This window comes from Catharus ustulatus, chromosome 1 (assembly GCF_009819885.2).
Source record: "Catharus ustulatus isolate bCatUst1 chromosome 1, bCatUst1.pri.v2, whole genome shotgun sequence".
In the NCBI taxonomy this organism is placed as follows: Eukaryota; Metazoa; Chordata; class Aves; order Passeriformes; family Turdidae; genus Catharus; species Catharus ustulatus.
In genome coordinates, this window is record NC_046221.1 from 130,764,130 (window position 1) to 130,787,720 (window position 23,591).

At 39.7% G+C, this 23,591-nt stretch overlaps 1 long non-coding RNA gene across 6 annotated transcripts in view; it reads right to left on the bottom strand.

The window, feature by feature from the left end:
* Nucleotides 1–450: 450 nt before the first annotated feature.
* LOC116996091 overlaps nucleotides 451–23,591 on the bottom strand; it is a 252,018-nt gene continuing 228,877 nt past the window's right edge. For 3 of the 6 annotated variants that reach the window (XR_004417865.1, XR_004417868.1, XR_004417863.1), the window contains 3 exons: nucleotides 22,664–22,767; nucleotides 11,806–11,884; nucleotides 1,818–2,341 (listed from right to left, as the gene is read on the bottom strand). This is a non-coding gene — a long non-coding RNA (uncharacterized LOC116996091). Of the gene's footprint in view, nucleotides 1,073–1,449; nucleotides 2,342–3,945; nucleotides 4,194–11,805; nucleotides 11,885–22,663; nucleotides 22,768–23,591 lie in introns of those variants that run through there. The other 3 variants (XR_004417864.1, XR_004417862.2, XR_004417871.1) reach the window with 3 other exon arrangements.

Here is a 23,591-nt window from a genome sequence, read left to right on the forward strand (position 1 = left end):
TGGGTAAATCTAGAGACTGAGCACCATGGGAAAGAGCTAGATAGACTAATGGGTGATTGATGTGTGTAATTAGTTTGCAAATAACTTCAGGCTAGATCCCTGAAGATGGCTTCTAACCAAGGGAAAAAAAACCCATATTTCTGTGTTTTAATGTTTAGCCTATGTCATGGCAGAGATAAATAAAAATTAAAAAAACAGAAAAAAAAGGTGTGGTAACAGTATGAAAATACTGTTGCTAGGAGGCTATTGGAGACAAAATAAAATGGCCAATAATACTTTTCAGTCCTGAGCTATAGCAAAGATTTTCAATACACTAAAGTCCATCTGTGATATTCACTTTTTTCTATTTGTTTTTGATACAAACACTTTTATATCTCCTACATAATTTAAAGCAAGAACAGATTTAGCAAAGCCACACTAATGTATTTGCTGATTCTTTAAAGCTGGAAGTTAAAAAGAATAGTTTTTTGGGGAGAGAAAAGATAATTTCTTTGATTTTAATGATTATTTAAAGAATTAACTAGTAACTCCTGGTTATGTTTTGCTTGTGCTTTGTTCCCAAGAACTGATAACATCTAAAAATCAATGGTTGCCTAGTGACCAGCGATTATTATGTAATTTGATTACTTACAGACAAATAAAGTATTGTCTTGGACTGTAATGATGATCAGAAGCCTAAACTTGTGATTTTATCAGAATTTTGGAGGTTTCAGCAGGACACATGCATTGTTTTGGCGTTCCTGTAGGCCTCTTGCAAGTTTCTTGTTATGTGTGGAACAATTTCCGTTATGTAATTTGTGTTTTTATTCAGGGGTGGAATAAGGGGCCAGACTTGGGTTTTCATTTTGTTTTGGCTTTATTTTTTTTAATTCTCTCATATTGTGTTTCAAAAATATTTTTGTGACAAAGATATAATTGCCATGCAAGTCACCTTTGCTGAGAGCTTTGGCTGGCTGAGAACCAGCAATACTGGCAGAATCAGTATTTACCACTTAATTCTTCCAGTTCATCTGAGTATGAGGGTAAATTCCTTGTAGATGTGAATTTGCTGATTGTGATCTGTCTCAAAATACTGAAAGAAAATATTGCAAAGACCAGTCACAAGAACAATAATGGAATGAGTTTTTATTGAAACAAATGAGTTCTTGTTGACTGAGCATCATTTGTGCTTTCACAGATTTGAGTTATTGCAAACTAGATACTTCACAAGAGGCTTCTGTTTTTCTGAAAATTAAAAGTGAAAGTAAAACACATAAAAAATGTAAGAGAAAAAATATAACTAGCACAACAGCCTCAATTTATGAGGAGCAGGAATTTTCCAAAGATGTTTGGTGTCTCTGTCAGCTTTCACTAGTACAGAAGTTTCAAATCAAAATTATTACATTCTTTCAAGGAAAACTACTTAACATCATTATTATTATTTACTTTATTGCTGGCATGAGTGCTTACACAGTAAGAAGGGCAAGGGTTGTAGCCTGCTGTGGATTGGAGTGGGATTACACAGACATTTTCAAGGCTAGAATACATGTGGGAGGTGTAGGAGGTGTCCAATCTTTCTTCAAGATCACCTATTTTGCTTATTTTGGCTGCACTTTCCTAGGAAGCGGCTGTTGTATTTTTTCTCTGTGCTGTCGTGGAAGGAAAAGCAACATTTTACTGTGCTGGAAACATTTCACTGGTTCAGTGGGGACACCTGCAGAGGCTGGGAAAAATGCAAATAACCTTCTGTGTAAAGTCATACTCCTCTTTTTTTTTTTTTTTAACTTAAAAGTTGCAATATCTATTACCACTTATAAACAAAAATAAAACACATCATATAAAACTTACTTTAGTTTATTAATGAAAAGCAAGACTAATGAGTGGCATTTTAAGTGCTGCAGAACAATTCTGGTATGCCTATAATGCCATCACTTTCCTTTTTGTATCTATAAGGCTGGACAACTTACTTTTTTGAAACAGTTTTTATTGCAAAAAATTGACTTATTTTGTTGTGGTCTGTACTTTGAGTGCAGGGATGAACATGGCACATGGTGGAATTCTGACCTTAAAAAATGTTACTTATTTTGATATGCCATACCAATTACTACCTCAAATAAAATATCACATAGAAAACTTCCTCTCAAAGAAACAGCAAGGTATTTTCTCACCAGTCAATGTGGGATCCTCTTGTAAGGATTTAAGTCTAAATAATGCCTTTTTCTGACCCTGGTTCTTGTTTCACTTTGCATTTTCTTCTGCTTAATGAAGGAAATAAAAGGCTTCAGATCATGAAAGACCATCAAATAAACATGAGCATTTAGTAAGATGATGTCATCTTCATATTTTATGGATCCAAGAAGAACTGAATTGAAACACAAAGGAAGAAAAGGAAAATATTCATTACTTCTGTATCTGACAGCTATTCTTACCACATTGCAATGTCACTTTTTATTTCACTTGTATGAAAGAGATGCTGTAAAAAAAAAATTGAACCATCTCAGAAAACAACCACAAGAGTGAAATATAAATATTATCTTCAGTATTGGTTCTGTTTATCCTACAGGCAAAGCTTTGTGTGATGCTGTGTGCTGAAGGAGAGCTCTGGCAAGAGCATCTTCCATCTTCAGGTGCGGTGCATGCTAGAGGTGGAAGGTGAACATCAGATAGGCAGAGTCAGGGAAGTGCTGAGGAAGGGAAGGAGCCTTCTGGTGCTTTGCTGACATCTCATGAAGAATTGGAGCATTATGTTGGTGAGTGTGGTGGTTTAGATAGTGCAGATAAAGGAAATATTTTTTACATTTTAATTTTTACTTTTTTTTAGGAATCAGAGTGCGAGGTCCTTTTAATCCCTATAATGAAAAAGTTTGTTTTATTGTTCTATGGACTTTAGGGCTGGGAATATGTAAATGTGTAACCTGTGCATGGCAAAGCCTTGCCTATGGCTCATGGTCCACGAGAGGGAGCCAGAACTGTCTTTAAAGTGTCTGCAGTAAACCCTGAGAAAAAACGCAGCCTCAGCTCTGACTGAGGTGCAGTAAACTGGGGGGTGAAACTGGAATTAAAATGTGCAACACCTGGCAGTGCAATAGAAAGTTAGAATACTTCTTGGATCACCAAGATGCATGTACTAAGATGTGTTTCCTATGGATTTAAACACTAACAAAGCAACAAAGCCTCTAATCAGGATCCTTCTAGGAGTACATGTGCTACATGGAAAAATCCCAGACCCATGCAGTCAGATAGTGGGTGATAATGGATTTCAGAACAACTTGGAATTTTGAGAGTGAATGCAATAAATGTTAACTGATCTGAAATTAGAGTCATCGATACTAAAAAAAAATCCTATTGTTAAAAAAACTTCCTATGGTAAGTGTCCCTTAAGGAGGTCAGCTGGATCTGCAGGTTGAACACATGAAGCTGACGCTGAATCCTATGCTGAAAATGTGGAGCTAACTGAGCAAGGCTGTACACTGAGGGGTGCCTGTGAAGATTCCTTCCAGGAAGGTTTCTGGGTCAACAAGTGTCCAAAATGTGAGACAGAGGTCTGCATGCAGGAAAGCCTGTAGGTGCATAAAGAAAATGAAATATTTTGGAAAACTTTTCAATGAACAAAATATAAAATGCCACTGTTTTAAAGTCAACAATTTCAAGCAAGAATAGTCTAAATTTTGCAGGGAAAACTATTGTTTATTGCATTTTACAAAGCAAAAAACCACCGTTTTTCTGGATTAGACAGTATTGTGTGTGAAAGAGAGGCAAAACCCCTCAATTACACAATCACAGGATAGGTCAGGTTGGAAGGGACCACATGGGGCCGTCTGGTCCAGCCTCCTTGGTCAAGCAGGGTCATCCCAGAACACATGGCTCAGGATTGTGTCTAGATGGTTTTTGAATATCTCCAGTGAGGGAGACTCCACAACCTCTCTGGGCAAGGTGTTCCAGTGCTCAGTCACCTGCACAGTAGAGAAGTTCTTCCTCACATTCAGGTGGAACTTTGTGTGCATCAGTTTCTGCTTGTTGCCTCTTGTCCTATTGCTTGGCAGCACTGAGAAGAGTCTGGATCCATTCTCTTGACACCTTCCCTTCAGTGACTTACAGACATGGATGAGGTCCCCTCACACAGCTGCCTCTCCACTGGGATCCACTGTGTGTGTCCAGTCAGTCTTGTCAGCCTGAGCCTGGTCTGATGGATGTGATTGCCAGAGCTGAGGGCACTGATAGATGGTTAAAAGAGTGAATGAAAAATTTTGTCTTAAGGCAGGGGATATGGTCTGGATTGTAGAGCATGGTTTTCATTTATTTGTAGAGGGATGTGTATGTGTGTGGATGTGCAAATGCTGCATCACAGGCCAGGGTGGAGTTGTTAGTGTGTCCTCCTTGTGCTGTAGTGGGGATTGTGGGAGAAGGGTGAAGCACTAGGCAGTATCTCCTTTGTCTGACTTCTAAAAACATCACTTGACATATGTAAAACTGACCTAACCATAACCAGAAATTGAATTGGTGACTTTGGTTTTGCCAAGGCCAGAAAACATTTTTTGTTCGAATACTTCTCATGGTGTTCATTACTGCTGATCTCTCCACCACTTTGCCCTTTGGTCTGCTAGAAGCAACCAAATACTGAAACATGATACCCATGAGGATTACGCAAACAGAGGGAATATTTACATGTAGAGAATAATATTGACATTTGCATCTGCCTTACAGTGGCCCCTCAAATGACACTGAGCAAGAATATAATCAGACTTCTTTGTTAGACTTGCCCGCTGTATGAATTATGGCTGATTCTTAAAAATACATAGTGCATTGCAAGAAATGCAGACACCAAGTAATGTGTGGCTAATACTTATAGTTAACTTATAGCTGACAGCTAATGCAAACAGCTGGAAGACTGTATAGAACTTAAATGCATTTAAAGTATCTCATGCCCAGCAATTGGAAGTGCACTCAGATTTTTCCTCAGCCAGCTTGTTTTATTGAAAACAGCCCTTAAGACTAATTTATCATCTTTTTAATGTTTGCAATATTAGTTGCATGGAAAGAAATATCTGTGAGAAGCATCTTAGCAAGTGCCTTAATTGTTAGGTAAATTAACACTTGCAAAATACTAACACGAGTGGCTTTTGTTGAAGGTTGCTGTTATATAAATGTTACAAAATCGTAAAGCAAACACTTTCAACGAAAAATATCTTTCACTCATTTGTTCTCCCTTTTTTTAGTTCATTAAAAAAAAGGCATAAAAACCCTTAGGAAGTCAAGGGTTAACAAATATACTGGTACACTTACTGACTTTTTTTTTTGAGTGACAAAGGCAAAACAGAGGCTGTGCTGACTTTTATGAAATAAGAGATCCATGGGGAAAGATTTCTTTTTGACAGACAGAAAGCTATCCAATTCAACTATTAAAGCAGTGAAGGAAGATGTTTAAGTCATCTGTTATTCCAGGGACTCAAAAGCAACCTCAGGCTGTTGTTTCTCTAAGGCTAAAAGTGTACTTACACAGAACATCTCATTTACAGAAACTACAAAATACTCTAATGCACTCAGTTTAATCAAATAAGCTAGCTATTCGTTAGTGTCTCAATGTAATATTTTAAAAATATTTATTGTTTTGCTTTCAGTATTTATTTTTCTCACTGTGCACATAATCCCGAATTTCACATTCTGATTATTATACTACATAACTCTCCGTGTCGTCTCTGTATTACAAGGCTCTCTGTTAATCAGTTGCTTATGCAAAATGCATAAGGTCCCAATGCATATCTGGATATAAAAATAGTTATACATAATCAATATTTACTAAAGCAAAGAGTGAAAATTAGAAGTCTCTGAGAGGTATAGGTCTAATCATTGTACAGACAATAGTATTAAAGCTCATTATGAAAACACAAATGTTTGTACTGTAGGATAGATGGTTAACCTGTGAAATTAAGGAACCTCAGACTCTGCATGGCACATGTTTATTTAGAGAAAAAATAAAATACAGTAAATTCACGAATACAAGCCGCACTGAGTATAAGCCGCATCTCTGGGTGTTGGCAAATATTTCGGTTTTTGTCCATAAATAAGCCGCACCCGAATATAAGCCGCTCTGTCGTTCGCAGCGAGGACCCGCGTGCAATTAGTAACAGAACCGTGACAGGGCGGGGTTTACTGGCTGAGCTGAGGCTGTGCAGGCTCGGCCCGCTAGGGGCCGCTGACGGGGCCAGGTGGCCCAGCCCGGTGCTGCCGCTCGGGGCCGGCCGCCGCTGCCACTGGGCTCGGTCACCCCAGGTCGGTGCTGCCCCGCGGTGGCAGGCAGGGACGGAGCTTCCCCCGCTCCTACGGCCACGGTGGCGGGCGGGGACGGAGCTTTCCCGCGCCCATGGCGCCGGCGGCGGGCGCGGACAAAGCACCCAGCCTCCTCCCCGGGCCGTGGCAATGGCTGCGCGGGGCTCCCGTCGGCTCCCCGAGACGTGGCAATGGCGGCGCGCGCTTCCCGCCCCCCCCCGGGCCGCGGCAATGGCTGCGCAGGGCTCCCGTCGGCTCCCGGAGCCACGGCAATGGCGGCGCCCCCCGCCCCCCCCCCCCCCCATCCTCCCCGAACAGCGGCAATGGCGGCGCGCCACCCCCCCCCCTCCCCTGGGCTGCGGCAGAGGAGGGAAGAAGAGAGCTCTCCCGCCTCTCTCCCCACCCCCCGTGCTGCCTGCAGGGAGCCAGGGCAACACAGTAACACTGTAACAATCGCGAAATGCCGGCTTTTACTGGCAGGTGCTTGGCTCGGCACTCTGGCTGGCACGTCTGGGGTTGTAAATGTCAGAAAATTATTAACATATTAGCCGCACCCAACTATTAGCCGCACTTCCAGGTTTCCACCAAAATTTTTGTCAAATTGCTGCGGCTTGTATTTGTGAAATTACTATACATATAATGTAATAAAAAAATTCTGACTTCAACAATCAGAGGAGACATCCAGAGTAGTAGGTACCTCCTAGCACTAGTCTCTATTAGTTAGTTTTCCTTACAATAGATTGAAATGGCAAATTTTCTCTTTTGTTTGTTAAAACTTCTCTTATAAAGGCAGCCAAAACCGTGGTTTAAAAATGTTATTATTAAAAAAAGTATTGTGGTTTCATTTGGGCAGTGCTCCCATTTAGTGGATTTCTAATGTAGCTCATGAAAAAATACAGGAGGAAGAAGAACTATATAAGAATATGCAAACTCCCAGTATGAGAGCTGAATCATTGCAGAAATGAAATTACAAATGGATGCCCAGCACAGTGGATAATGAGCAGAGTACAGTGGAAGGAAGGTAGCCTGGCTCTCTAACATTGACTCTGTAACCTAAGTGCATTGTGCTGGGAGACTGAAGTGTAGAGTTAAAGGTAAGTCCAGCTAAGCAATTAAAGTTACAGCATTTTGGTACAGATTGTTTGATGCAGAGCACCTCACGTGTCACATCCAGGAAGGGAGCTCACTCCAGCTCATGCGTTGTGACTTCTCCGTGCAGTGCAGCTGGGGACAGGGTGGTGGGACAGGCTGGTACTGTCCCTGCCCCTGCAGCGAGGTTCCACAGCCTGTGAATCCCCTGACCCACCCCATGGTGCTCCTGGTCAGGCTGAGGATGTGACAGCTGAATATTGCAGAGTGCCCTGTTGATATCCTGAGGGCTGGATAGCATCAATATCCAAAGCCATGGCAACCCACAAACAAGTTCTAAAATAAGACCTTTGTGGCCTTTGCCATGTACTTTGGGCTCACTCTGGGCATTTTCACTGGAACAGGACCAACTAATAATCATCATTGTTACAACAAATGGGATTTCAGTATGTGCTAGTGGTGTTGATACAACAAGCTTTCAAGAATTATTGTGGTTTATCCGCATGGTATGAAAGTATATGAAAAGTAATGCAGGCAATAATGCTGAATACAAGTCAACTGAAAATTTTAAATGAGCAATTAGATAAACTTGAAATTTTTAAAAATCTCCATGGAATATGAAAAGAGCAAGGAAAAAAAGTTTTTACCCAAAAGGATAAAAGAAAATACAAGCGTTCTGGATTTTATAAACAATACCTCGAGAGATTGCTGTAATGTATTCAGAAATAAAAGATGACTAATAGACAAAAAATACAAAAAACCACAATGAAAACTGAAGCTGTCTTGCATTCATTGATGTAGATATAATAAGTTTTATAAAAAAGGCATGGTTTAAAATACATTTCCCAATAAATATTCCCTAGAAAACTCTAAAGTACACATTTATTGAATAACATCTTAGGTAGGATGACATTTGTTAATGATTAGTGATCTTCAGCTTAAAAAGTCATGTTTACCAGTGCATATAAAAAAAGAACCAGTAAAGATGTGTAAAATTACTTCATCTTCTTGTTTGGAAATAGGTTTCTCTGTTTTAGATGCTTACTGCAAATAAAGAAAAATATTCTAATGAAGTGAAAATACATGATGGTCAACTGAATCCCTGATGTGAAGCTCTCCTTTCAGCTCTCGACTATGGGGCTGATGTTTGTGGGCTGAAATTATTCTTGCAGACATTTGAAAGTTAGGTCAATCCTGATTTCTGTGCAGAATTCAGCTCAGTTGGAATTACATTAAATGACACATAATGTATATACACGCATTTCTATATGCTTTTTAAAAAAATAATGTAGCATATACTTTGTTTCAAGTAAGCATTTACTGAACAAGACGTAGTAATGTGAGCATGACATGCTGTTTTATCTGGCAGCATGAAATTAGTTTTATGCTACAGTATTTTATGTCTGCTGAACCAGAGAAAGTTATAATAGCTCGAGGGATTTTCATCTGACGGGGCACTTTCTTGTTTGCGTTCTTAAATAGTAACAACCATATTTTAATTAAATGTTGTGTGAGGTGGCTTTTTTTTACTCTTTTTGAGAGTAGCTGAAAGATGAAAGTTGAAACATGAAAGGTAGTTTCATGTTATTTCAGAGTATTTATTACTTCTGAAGTGCTTTCTTTTAACAAAAAAGGAAATTATAAAAGTTAATTTGAATGAAAACCATTGAAAGAGGAAAAAAGAAGAGTATACACACAGCATTTGCAGTAATAATTTGTTCAGAACAAGTTGTGCTTGCCTGAGAAAGGATTTGTCTAATTACGGGAAAACAACCTTCGAAATCTGTGATTTTAACCTTATAGCTAAAATGGTAGATAGGCATAATGAAAGGTAGTATATCATGTAAAGGTTTAGCAGATTTTTACATTCCTTTTTCACAATTACATTTTGCATTTTGGTTACAAGTGTCTCAGGAACAAAGACTTCTTTCACTTTTCAGAGGTGCATGTCCACAGCTGCATGCTGTTGATTTGGCACAAGTTTTAGCACTTCTAAAACTTGCTAGAAAGCCACTCACTTAATAGAAAAAGAAAAAAAAACTAACTAAAAATTAAAAGGAAGTGTGTAATTGCATCCCCAGACTAAAATCATGCTTCAGTGCATTCTCCTTCCTGGAACTTTGGTCCTGAAAGGCAAAACAACAATTACTGGCAACACTAGACATTGACCACTCCCTGTAGCACAGAAGATAAGGATGTGTCTGCACACAAAGAGTCTTTCACATCGAGTTACAGCTTCTGGATGCAGCTAGAAAATTAAATGTGCAGTAATTTCACGGCTATAAGGCGCACCCTTTTGACTAAAATTTTGGCCCAAACCCAGAAGTGCGCCTTATAGTCCGGTACGCCTTATATAATGGACAAAGTTCTGAAATTTGCCAACCCAGAAGTGTGAACCACGAGCCATGGGGGGAGCCAGCAGGGCCACGACTGCCAGGTGGAGGCGAGCTCGGGGTCCCGCGGCGCCGCTCCTGCCGGGTGCAGGCAAGCCCAGGGGCCCACAGTGCCCGGGTGGAGGCAGGGCCTCAGCCAGCAATCACATGGGGGGAGCCGGCGACGGATCCTCGCTGCAAAAAAAAAGTGCACCTTATAGTCTAGTGCGCCTTATATATCGGCAAAGTTCGGAAATTTGCTGACACCCAGAAGTGCGCTCTATAATCCAGTGCACCTTATAGTCGTGAAATTACTGTAATCTCTTTCGGTTTCAGTTTTGACTCCTCTGTTATGCATTGGAAAAGACTTCAGGTCGCTGTCCCAATGGACTGCCGCAGTCCTTATCTCCCAGGTAAATAGGAAGCAGGATGAGCCAGACTGTTTGCTCAGCAGCACAGACAGCTTCACCTGCAAGTATGCCTTATGCACGTGGCATAACTTCTTGCCCTTGCTCACCTCCTGAGGTGACCCTTTGCCAGCTGCCCACATCAAAGCATTTGAGAGTCTTACAGCAGCAGTGGGAAATGATGTGGAGGCACAGTGGGAAATGGTGTGGAGGCACAGTGGGACCCTTGAGGGGGAAGCCAGCTGGGAGAGGCATCCCTGGGGAAATGAGGGTTTCCCAGGCCTTGCTGCCTCCCAAACTGTGCCACCTTCTCCCCGTCCTGACTGTCCCCCTTGCCAGAGAGTCGACGGAAAGGCAAGGGCTCACTGTGTTAGCATCCCTTGCATCCTGGAAAAGCCAAGACTGGTACATAAACCCAGGCACCAGGAATCAGCCCATTGGGGTAGGGAAGAGCTTGTTTCCATATTTCTCCACAATTGAACATTCCATCGGTTTTCTTTGCTTTGATTTCCTTTTCCTTTTCCTTTTTATCTTATTTTATTTGTGCAGCTGTTCTACTTTTTGAACCCATGAAATCCAAACAACAAGTGCAAGACAAAATAGGTTTGTCTATTCTAGAACATATTCAAGGTGATGAAAGGTTTGGGATTTGTTTTCGAGATGTTCATTATAGAACTTGGCTGTTGTGTTAGGGAGCCATGTCATTTCAGTGGTTTCAGCCTCCTAAACTAGAGAAAAACAGCTTGTTTTTCTGCTCTTGGAGGGCAGTGGAACTCAAACACATCCTCCAAAATTGCAGATAACAGAAGGTGATATTTGGCAATGGAATACCCATGTAAAACATATGTCCTAAAAATCTTTAGCCCTCAGGAAAATTCATGAGGCCTATCAGGAGAATTTTTCAAATTTCATGTTGTTGCTGTGAAGTATTTGACATAGATGACCAGAATGACACATATTTTTTTTTATAACAGAATGTAAATGTGTGCTGCTAAAAGTGCACTCCAGTGAGCTGGAAGGTGAAAAATTAAGGCCTTTTACTGCAGCTATGGAAGATGTTTCTAGATTCTGAATAGGAGAGAAAGCAAGTGTGTGTCCCCTTGGAGCCTTTCAAGCTGTATTAAATTTCTGAGATTTGCCTAAACTTTTGCTCTGTAAACCCCATGATTCATACATTTTCAGGTGGGTCTGCTCACAAGGAGCAAGCCTTATTTAGGACACTCTTCTCTCCATACAGAGTCCCTGGTCAGAAGAGTGTTGGCAGCACGGGTCACTTGCACAAAACCCAAGGTGTGTTGTTCACAGATTGCTCCCAGCCCTCTATAAAAGAGAGTCCCACCAGCAGCACTGTTTAGCTACACTGCTACATTCCAAAGCAGTACAAGGTACTGTTCCATGCCCTACAACAGTTGTTTTGTTCAACTGGGCTTCCAGTACATTTTCAGGCTCGCAAGGTTGGGCATGAATACCTAACTGCTGCACACTGCAGAAAATGACAATGAATTTTTCAATGTTCATTTCTACAGTGTTGGTCTTTAATTCAGACCAGGCAGTCTTTGCCTGAACATTCTCACCCTAATTCTAGCTCTCAGGAAAGAATGGGCAGTTTCAGCACTGAATACACAGGGGTTATAGACCATGGCTGGCTGTGCAGCCATTTCAGGAATGGTAATTTGTTGTGAATATCTTACCTTTTATACTTCCCAGCAGCAAATTCACTGATGGTTCCCAGATACTTCCTGAGAAGTTGCTGAGTGACTTGTGATTTAGCTGCAATGTGCAGAAAAGCAACTTTCAGCTTCTTTTTATTTCTGTTTTTGTGCTTTTTTAATCTTTGGCTGGAGGTGTTTCAGAAGTTGTCCTATATGGCATTCCTCTGACACTGCCTCAGGTGCTGTTTCTCCTTGAGTGTCTGCTGGAAACAAGAAGCCATGATTTCCAGCATGTACCTTACTAAACCTGTAGCTGTCTGAGGAATGGGCAGCTTTGTTGTGGTAGTTGACCATGTAATTGTGCCTCTGACCAGCTCAGCTTCATGCAAGCTGACAGACTGCTAGTGTCCTGGCTGGGCAAGGGGGGATTTCTTTCTCCCTAGAGCTACCCCCCAGAGGGGTGTGGCTGGACCATGGGGTCAGGTCATGCTTCTGAAGCTGGAGTTCCACCTGTGTCTGTGGTTTGCTGTGCAAAGTGGGATGTCAAACTGTAATTTCATACAGTCATACAGTGGTTCAGGCTGGAAGGGACCTTAAAGTTCATCTGGTTCCAACTCTCCTACCATGGGCATGGAACCCATGGAACCCATTTCCCAGGTGGAGATAGGTTTCTTCTCATGTGATCAATCTTTTTCTAGTAACTGCTGCCAAAGAGTCTGTGATCTGGAGAATGCACTCTTTTCTCTCAATCCATTTTCAGTAAAAAAAAAAAAAACAAACAGGATGGGAAACACATCCTGGCAAGGTTTCTGGCATATCTGGTTCCATGATTCAGCATTTAATAAATAAGTTGTTATTTAAGTCTGCTTTTTCCTTTGTAAGCAATACTGATGTTTTACTAACAAATGGTGAACTGTCTTTTTTTCTGACTTTCAGCTGGGGCCAAGGAATTTGCATGAAAGTTACTATTTCTGGCATGCCTAGAGACTTTTCTGGTATTGTCAAGAACAAAGTACTTTAAAGAAATGCACAGCCAAAGACAATTGAAGATCTGTGCACACAATGTGTGCTAAATTTGTCAGCAATTAATTTATTAATGAAAGCTACACTAAATAGAGGAAGCCTCTTAGGATATACTACTGGAAATCCCATGAGTATTTCAATTTCTTGAACACTTTGCTATGTGAACAGAATTTTCATTAAAATGCATTCATTTTTGTGCTGGCAATTCAGTCTGGGTTTTTTCCTCCATTCATACATGCCCTTGAAGTATGTTTGGCTGCAATACCAGGAAGACAGTCACTCCACCAGTGTCTGATTCTCAGTGTTGCATGGCAGAGAATGAATGGGAGATGTTTATGGCGACTTAATGGCAGCATTGGAGCAAATGCTGTCACATCTCCCAGCTAAGGGAGCAAGTAATTCCTGCCAGGCACATGGTCCCTCTGATTAAGTGCTTCTTGCTGCTTTCAGGAAGCCATTTGCTGCCCTGCAGTGCTGTCTAATTCGCACACACTTGTGTGCATCTCCATTTAATTTGTCTCTCCCCCACTCAGCCTGCTGTGCACCATAATATGGAAGAGCAGACAGCCTCACAGTGATCTGTTATGGCCCAGTATTTCATAGACAGAGGCCAAGACTGTTGCTTACTGATAATTTGTATAATCTGTATCACTCTGATAATACCTACAGAAACATTACCTAGTGTTTTCAGCTTTAGATTAATCTTGATTAGGAAAAAAAAATCCCCATATGTTGTGATTAGCATAGTCCTCAGCCTCTTTTAGCAGAAACAGGGTTAAATATTGCAGTGAAAGGACATAGTTCTCATTTTCTATCATGAAAGTGCAAGTGGTAACAGTGATGACTGTGTAACTCAGGAGGTGAAAAATGACCAACCAGTGATGAGCAAACACTGGCAGAAAACATAAAAGCAGACACATAATTCACAGGCCAGACAGCAAGAGATAAGACTCTGCATACGAATAGGAATATGTGGGTGTGCGAACAAGCAAGTGCTCAAGAAGAGGATCTGAACTGCTTCACTGAAAGTGCAATTACGCAGAAAGCTCTTCTGACTGCATTTCATCAGTAAATACTACCTAGTGGCATAAAACTGGTAAAAAACCCCTAAAGAGCTGTATGAAAATGGGAGGCTTGCTTCCAGGCAAAATAAATTACAATGAGTTAAAAACACCAATAAATAACATCTGCCTCGCAAACAACTAGCTTTGTTCCTGTTTTCTTTCTGAGAATTTTAATTTTGGCTCAGACTTAGCTGTTTTGTTCTGGTTTCAGCAGACCATTTGAACAAGACTGTGCATTCTGGATATCAATCACCTAGATATGTTGGTTGACTGAATGTACCTTAAATCAAGTAAAAATTGTGCTTCTTCCATTAATAAATTTATTTTATTAATATCTGTATTTTTAAAAAGTCACCGAAAACCAGAATACTAATATTTCTTGATTTTCATTAATACCTTTTGCTGTAATAAAATATAAGCCTCTGCTTAGTCATTCGGTAAAAGATCTTTATGGGCTGTCACTGCAGGTATGACCTGAAATAACAGCAGGTTCACAGGACTTTCTTGGTGGTTGTAGAGAAGAAAATGATGATACTGCTTCCAAAGCTGTGTGAGAAAGAGGCTGGGACCCCAGATGAAGAGAACTAGTTTCATCAAGAAGGAGTTTTAAAATTTTAAAATAAATGAAACTTTTTTTTTTCTTTTAAGCATTTCTCTTTTTTTTTTTCACCAAGTTCTTAACACCAGGTTTTAGGGTTCTCCTCTGTGGTTCTGAGGCTTGGGATCAGCCTGTAAAGGCTGTTTTGAACCTCAGCTCTCTAAGATGCCTTTTCCTGCAGGATCAGCACTTATGCCTAAAAGGGCCTCTGACTGTCAGGAGGCCTGGACTTGGTGACAACCTCCTTCCTCTCCTGTCAAATGCTGGCTGTTCCCAATTGTGTCAGGTTAAAGCTGACTGGATCTTCAGAAGTAACAAAATCAGGTTATACTTGATCCACTTAGAAGAATTTTAGATCCAGACCAGCAAGGGTTCAGTTTTCACCTCGGTCAGTACTTTTACCATTGATTTTGGTATTGCATGTCTATACTGCCCTATTTGTTTCAGTACTGGCTGCTATTTTCTTGTTAATGCATGAATTTTTTAAAGAACAGATTAAAATATATATATTTATTATGGATTAAGAATAACTGTTCTTCCAAAGTCACAAATGGACAAGCAAAGTATTTTATTTGCGCCAAGCATTCAGTGAAAGACCATTTATGAGTGAAATGAGTAAACATTTTTCTTTGTTCCAATTGCTGAGCTCTGGGTCACTTCACTAAGTTTGTGGAAGCAGCTGATTGCACTCTAGATTCCTAAACCCAGACTGGATTTCTTGCTTATCTGTTTACTTTAACTGCCTTTGATGATCCAGCACATATGGCCTGATGCAGTAATACTGGGTTACAAGCCATCTTGGCTGGAGAAAGATTCAATTCTTTCTGAAGAAGTGAAACAAGTACTGTGACCATTTCACCCAGCCTTTATAAAACTTAGCTGGAGTTTTCTTCTGTCTTTCAGAAGAAGTTGAACTCCCTCAGTGGAGGCTTCTACCCTCTTTTGCAGGTTTCAGGATGACCCCATATGAATATTTAGTTCCACAGGTTTCATGTGTGTATTTAACTACCAATACAAATCAGTGCATACTCAAATATACTTCTCTGAAGGTTTTAAAAATGTTATTATTATTATCATTATTATCATTATTATCATCATTCCCAGCTGGTGATACTTACATTGTCTGGATCTGATTTAGCTAAATGACAAAACCCACATTCTTAAGTGCCAAGCTCTCCATCTGGAAGTCTCATGGCTCAGTTTTCCAAATTATGTGCCTGAACTATTCAATTTTTAGTAGTGTGTCTAACATTAGATTTTAAAAATTATTTGTAAATCAGGAAAAAGTGACTGAATAAAATATAAATATAAATATAAATATAAATATAAATATAAATATAAATATAAATATAAATATAAATATAAATATAAATATAAATATAAATATAAATATAAATATAAATATGAGTCTCCATCAGGATCTGATATTCTGGCATTAAACAATAATAATAAAGCTTCTAACCAAACTTATTCTGCTCAACTGGATTAATTTTAATATTGCACAGACTGAAATATTTATCAATTTTTCAGTTAATTTTTTTGTAATCACACAATTTCCATTATGTTTTGAGGATGAGACTTCATTAAATATCCTTAATATTTTGCTTTTGCATGGTATCTGTGCAAAGCCTAGATTGTCTCTTAATGGACTGAGTTGTAGTTCACATTGAAGCGGAAAAAAGTGTGTGCAGTTAAATGGGAAGTGCATATTATGTGGGCAGACTCCTGGCGTAGGGGACATTTACAGCTTCATTTCCCCATGCTTGCATAGGCAATGCAAGGTAGGTAATCTTCTAAATAGATTAGGCTGATGTGATGAGGTGTGAGATACTGCAGATGTATGCAGGAAGTGGGTTTGTGTGTGGGACTGGCTATCCAGTTACATTTCTCTTTCTGCATGAGGAACATCCAGGCTGGAGGTGAGCAGGCATGTTTTGCAGCTGCAGAAGGCTATTTGAGAATCCAGGTCAGAATAAGGGAGTGAAGTCCATAATGATGCCAAAATAATCAGGTAAGTGATATTGTATTCTCTGTTCTCGTCTTCTTCCAGAACACTTGGTTCAGTCTACCCCAAATAATTAAACACTCCCTTGGAAAGCATTATCAGCATTGTAATCATAATTCTATCATGAAATTATAGTGTTCAAATTAGGAAAGCTAAACATTTTTTAAAATTAGGAGGAAACTTGATATGATGGAATAAACAAAAGCTGTTAAACTAATTGCAAACTGGAATATATGTTTGACAGTATTAAAATTACAAGTGAAATACAATTAATGAATGGAATAGTAACAATCTGATTTTACTCATTATGCAAAGTTTAATTTCCTATCCTGTAAATAACAAACCTCATAAACAAGCCAGCAGCAAGATTGATATAATTAATCAGTTTTTATTAATATGCTGGTGATGGGTGGCCAGTTTTAAGCAATGAATGTAGAAAATGCTTAGAATTGGAAATTAAAAGGATCCATCTTATTTGATATGAATGAAGAGTACAGTAATTTCACAATTACAAGCTGCACTGAGTATAAGCCGCATCGCCGGGTGTTGGCAAACATTTCGTTCTTTGTCCATACACAAGCCACACCCAACTATAAGCCACTCTGTCGTTCACAGGGAGGACCCACGTGCAACAAAGTTGCCAAATAGTAACAGAATCGCGGCATGACGGGGTTTACTGGCTCGGCTAGGGCTGTGCAGACTCGGCCCGCTCGGGGCTGCCAACAGGGCCAGGTGGCCCAGTTCGGCAGGGCCGCTCGGTGGGGCCGCTCAGGGCCGACCACCGCTGCTGCTGGGCTCGCTCGTCCTGGCCCGGCGCCGTGCCACAGCAGCAGGCAGGGACAGAGCCCACCGGCACCTGCGGCGGCGGCAGCAGGAGGGGAAGGAGTCCCCCTGCTCCCGCGGCGGTGGCAGGCAGGGATGGGAGCCCCACGCCTCCCCACAGGCCGCGGGGATGGCAGCATGGGGCGCCCCATCTCTCCCCCGGGCTGGGCTGCATGAAGGAGGGAGCTCTCCCGCCTCTCCCCCCGTCCCCCCCCGTGCTGCCTGCAGGGAGCCAGCTCCACCCGCGGCGCAACAGAGTAACCAATTTGTAACAATCTCACAATGCCGGCTTTTACTGTCAGGTGCTCGACTTGTTTGCACTTCTGGGTTGGAAATGTCAGAAAATTATTCACATATTAGCCGTTCCTGAGTGTAAGCTGCATTTCCGGTGTGGGAGCAAAATTTTAGTCAAAATGGTGCAGCTTGTAATCGTGAAATTACTGTAATTTTTTTTCTTAGCAGAAGTAAAAAAGCTTTGTGGAAGTCACTGGAGAGGAAGTGCATTGCAATCAGCTCTGGCAATACTCCTGGGCCAGTGTCATGATCTCTAATACTCTATCTGCAAAGCCTCTGGTGGTGTTTCTTGAGCTGTGCATCATTTTATCAGGAGGTCCAAGGTGCCTCTGCACCCCATCAGCAGGGCTGCTGTGTCACAGTGCTGAGAGTGTCCCTCTACTGACTCTCAACTGCCCTTGCAAAAATTGTTCCACAAGGAACAAATCCTATGAGAAAAATATTTGAGTTTTTTTGTTGATTTGGGTTTTTCTTTACCCGAGTCAAATAGTCCCAGCTGTGGAGTCTGGTCAGAGTGAAATTCCAGAAAGGAGCATTTGGAATTGGTTGCCTTTAGGAAGCCATTATAGCAGTGGACTCACAGAATTATCAGGTTGGGAAAGAACCTCAAGATCACCCAGTCCAACCACTAACCCAGCACTGCCAAGTCCAGCACTAAACCATGTCCCTAAGTGCCACATCTACATGTCTTTCAAATACTTCCAGGGGTAATAATGTCAATGCATGGCCAATTGAAACATCACCTGAAATATTACTTCACTGTTAACCCTACTAATCACTGATGCGTAGTATAAAGAATATGATTAAATTGATTTTTACACATCAATATTCTGTTAGTCTCTGAAATATCATATTTATTTCTAATTATATATTTGATAAAGTGGTGGGGGATTTTTTTCTCTGCTTTGGACTATTGCCATGTTTTAAGAGGAAATGCACACCAGGATGTACCACGCAGGAGCCCTGAAGGACCAAGTACTACTTGTGGGACACACAATTATGGTATTACCAGAAGAGATACCATTTATGTTTTCCACACACTACGAAAAAGGTTTTCAACAAAACATATTGTCACTGAACAAGCAAGTGGCCTTAGCTTTTCTGACATCTCTCCTTCTAGAATGCCATTATAAACTTAAGATGTGGTACAAACATTTAAACTAAAAGCAGCAAGATGTTGCAAGAAAAAGGCTGCAAGCCCCCCAAAAAATAAATTCTCCATAGACTGATGTCTTTCATTATCAGGGAAAGCTGACTTTAATGTGAATTCTTAATTAATACTTCAGGTCATCTTGGAGCATTTCACAGTGTTTTAGCCATTTGATTTGGAACCCCTAATCCAGATCAGTCAATATATAAGAGTTTCAGTCCAAAAGACTGAAGTTCCACCAAAAGGACATTTAATCATTTATTCTATTAAATATAATTTAAAGAAAATGTTACACTCTTCACTGTAGCATAATTCCATGTAAACAAAGCCCTAATAAAGTGAGAGAGGGAGAACAAAAGGCTGCTGGCAAGGTTCAAGATGCAGTGATCTACTTTCTGGTGCCTCGGGCCTGAGTGCTCTCTTTTGTAATTGACTCTATGGACTCCTGGGCTAAATGTAGGGCCTGGCTACACTTAATGAACCTTAGAGTGCAATCAAAAAAACCAATATGTTATGTCTGAAAATATGAAGATTTTTTCTTCTTTGGAGACCTCTGGGGATTCGTGCAGCCTTTGGAGTTCTCTTCTTGATCTTGATAAAAAAAATCACTGTTGTATCCAGCAGTGTTTGCCACTGAAACTCTGTTCCAACCTAATACTGACATCTCAAAAGTCTGATACTGACATCTCAAAAGTCTGAGTAATCACCCTGTTTTATTATTTACATTGACCAGTGTCTCTACTATGGCATCACTGAGGGAAAAGGAAAAAATATTCTAAAGGTACTAAAATAGGTTAGTTTAACTTAATCTCTGGCTTCAACCTATGGTACTTGTCAGAAAAATGTATTACTATGGGACTTCTGTTCTCATAGTAGCCTTTGTCAGGAGTTTGAAATGTCTGAAACAAAACTGAAAATTGAAGAATCCTTAAAAGTGTACTTAAAAGTGTTCTGATCTTTCTTCATTTTTTAGAGCTTTCCTGAAAAAATTCAGCATACCCTTTTGAAAAAGAGCTGAGAAACCCATCAGTTTAACCAGATTTATTCTCTTGTAAACTACCCCCTGACTGTAGTTCACACTATACTCTGTTGGATTTGGCAGCTTTGGGTCTGAAACAGTGATCAGCATCTATGGACCTATTTAACAAAATTAATTTCAGCAAGGAAAAGAACAGCATATTTAAATTGAAAAAAACCTATTACATTCTTCCCTCTTCTACTTCCTATAAACACAAATTCATTTCTATTTTACAAAATTAATTTCAGCACGGAAAAGAACCTACTGCATTCTTCCCTCTTCTACCTCCTATAAACACAAGTTCAATTCTACGGCACACTGTCTGCTTGCTCCATAAAAAATCTAGGGCTTTACATCTCTGAGAAAACTGCAGCAGAGCAACACTTATTCCTCGAACATTTTTCTGAGTCAAAAATTCTTCCTAATAAGCTGTGCACATTGATATGCTGTTCTACTCAACTGTCTTCTGTTCCTGATCTTTGCAAGGAGGGAGAAGTTTTTACAAAGCTTTTCCTGTTAGTAACTGTTTTCAGCTCTTACCTGTGTGGTCCCCTAAGACAGTGAAAACATGGACTCCATTTTAATCTACTTTTTATATATATAGCACAACTATGCTTTTTTATTCACAAAAATGTCTGTAATATGACAAAAAATCTTATGATGGCAACTTTTTAAGCAACTCACACGTACATATTCCAGTTTCTTCTGAATGCAGGAATACTTGCTTCTGCCAAGCTCACTTCCTTTGTGTAATGTGGCACTGATGCTTCCACAGAGTAATTTATCCAGCTTTCTCTGATCATTTTCACATGTTCATACATATATACTTGCCCCAAATGCCATTCTTGGGGTTCATCATGTCTGGGGTCATACTTGTTGGCAGTGAACTAAAATTTTACTGCTTCTGGAGACTTTGATCAGGTTTTTTAGTCATTTTCTGTGATCTTCCCTCTATAGGCATATAGAAGCACTGTGAAAATGGGTCTATAAATGGTCTTTTTAATCAAATGGATTGATGGTTCATCAATCTGAAACTATAGATAGGCGTAAGTATGCTAATATAAGAACAACAATGAAAATTGTGATGAATTTTGATTATCTCAGTAATTTTTGTTAGACATACCTTCATTTACAAATAAAAAAGATCTTTAAATCCTAAGGGATTAAACACTCTGAGTTTCTGCCTTATTGATGCTTTGAAATACTGACCTGCAGCATTTGCAGAGTAACTGTGTCAAAGAAAGAGCCCTCACTGAGCTTGATTTCCCAGAATGGTTGTAGGCAAAAATCTTTCTTATTTGCACAAATAGATTTCATGCCTGTGTGCACAAACTGTATCTTAATGTGGCCACAGGGGCAGCGTTACAGAAGCATTTGGAGAGCAAATGAATGTGTGCTGAGGTCTGACACTGATACCAGATGGACTTTAGGCAAAGTTTACTTTACAGTTTTACAGGCTGTTTACCAAATATTTTAGGCTTTGGAAGAGAATGTTTTGGGCTCCAACTCCAGGTTTGGTTTCATCTGAAAGAAATTTCACGTGGGTATTCAGAGCCTGGATGATCAAAAAATTAATCTCAGAGGTAAGCTCCTGAATTGAAGTAACACAAATTCAGGACATCCAAAGCTAGTTAAGCATCCGGTTGTTCTCTTCAGCATACTTGTCATACCCTATTAAGGAACATAATGAGTCACAAAAGCAAAATATTCCAATGCCTGTTTGCTTTACTTTGCCATATGTAGGGTTTGGAGGTTATTTTTTGTTTTTGTTAATTGGTTGGCACTTTCTAAAAATTACACATTCCCCAGTGTCTTGTCTTATCTAGAAGAAAAGGGAAATGCCCTAAGGGACCTAGATTCCTTTGTTATCAGCCAAATTTCTGCATGAGTGCTTTGAAAAATAGCTCTTCCTTTGCTAAAACAATGGGTATACTCCTCAGCAATATTGTGCAATCCATCAATTCTGCATAGGTTTATAGGTTGAAAAGAAGGCTAGAGAGAAGGAGCAAACAGAAGAGGAGGACTCCAACTAGGCAATAAATGTCATTAAATCCCCTTAGTTCTCACAGTTTGAAATGTGCAGTGTGAGATGTGTCATTCAGTCACACATACACTGTCAGAGCACCCTCAGGGAGCATTATTCTGGCATTGAAAGTTACCTTAGCAATTCTGCTCTGAGATTGGGAGAAAAGGCTGAACCAGATGGGGAACTTAAAGCCTTTGCCAAATCATCACCAACTTCAGAGGATTTTTTTTTGTAGGAAGAAGGAGAGGAAAACAAGGGAGAACAGGATATTCACAGAGGTTCTTTGCATGTTTTAGAATGGATTTTTAGTGTAAATTAAGCTTGTACTTTCATTCATGGTTTATGTGAACTAGGAGAGTACTAACTCCTACCTAGTTTCTCTTCCTTTTAGCTAAAAGAAAAGAAAGCAATTTTCATACCATGTTCTTGAATTTGAAAAAGAAAAAAACAGGCTGGTTTTCCTCAAATTTAATGAAATGCCAATCAGCAAACCATTCAAGCTTTCTCCTAGTGAGTATATGCTTCAGTCTTATCCTAAATCAAGGCAAATAAATTGTGGTGTTCAAAATGCTGCATATCATTACATGTGTTTTTTATGATAATAATAGACCTGCCCAATGACACAGCATCTTTTCTATCTTAGCACTGAATATTATGTGAGAAGTTCATAATATTATAATTTGATGCTAATATTAACAGCATAAAACATTTTAAACTCCCTAGAATATTTTTAAAGCCAGACAAATATCCTTTGCATACAGAGTTATTATTTTTTCTGATCTTCGGAACCTCCTAGAAGTATATGAAAATCCAGCTGAAAAAGCCCTGAAAAAGTCTTGCTTCTTGTTGACACAATGAATTTGGGTTCAATCATGAACTTTCTTTTTGAGTACTCACCTTTGCAAAGAAGTGTCCAAGGGAATCACTGCTGAGTTTCTCAACTCTTCTGTAGTTGGCCCCATAGGAGAAATAGAAGTTCTCAAAATGTCCTGATTTCTTCCCTATAAATATCAAAGCATAAGATAGAAAGTTAGTTCTATGGAGACATGTATCTGAGCCTGTGCATTCTGATTTTTTGGCAGACAATACTTGGACTTCAAAGTCTAGAGTGACTCATAAAAATTATTTTTAAAAAGGAGGAATCTGTCAACTAAGACAAATGCAATAAAAACTGGGAAGCCTCACTGCCTTCAATAGAATGTGTTAATCAGGAATCACTAAGTTAAGAAATAAATATAATAGTCTGCTTTTCCTGTGACCTGTCTCCCCTGGAGGACCCTGGGTAATTTTTGGTTTTTATCTGTTTTGCTAGCATTTAGTCCAATCATAACTCCTCTACTCAGTTCTACAAAATCCATGAACTGATGGCAGAAAAAAAAAATGCAGATTATGGAAGATTGCTAGAATTGTTGCTGGAGAGCTGGAAATGTATTTACAGAGGTTTTGAGATTTCACCTGAAATCCCTATAAGGTACTGTGTGATCTTGATCCAGATCTGTCACAGCTTGACCAGAGACTCATTGTGTCTTTCTCAAGCTTTCAGCAGTAAATATACAAAACAAACATAAACAAACAAACATAAAACCCAAATCATCACCAGTGACTCATCTCTCCAGAATGACAGACCACGTAAGCTAGATGGTTTTATATTTTGCATGAATTAAATTATGTCTAAAAACCTATAATCTGGAACTCTGTTGATTTTTGTCATTCATCATTTAGAAAGTAGTACAGAATTCAAATTTCTCTGTGTATATTCCACCGTTTTTCTTGAGATTATGATTTTCTTCTACCATACCCCTACCATTTTCACTTTCATGTCTAG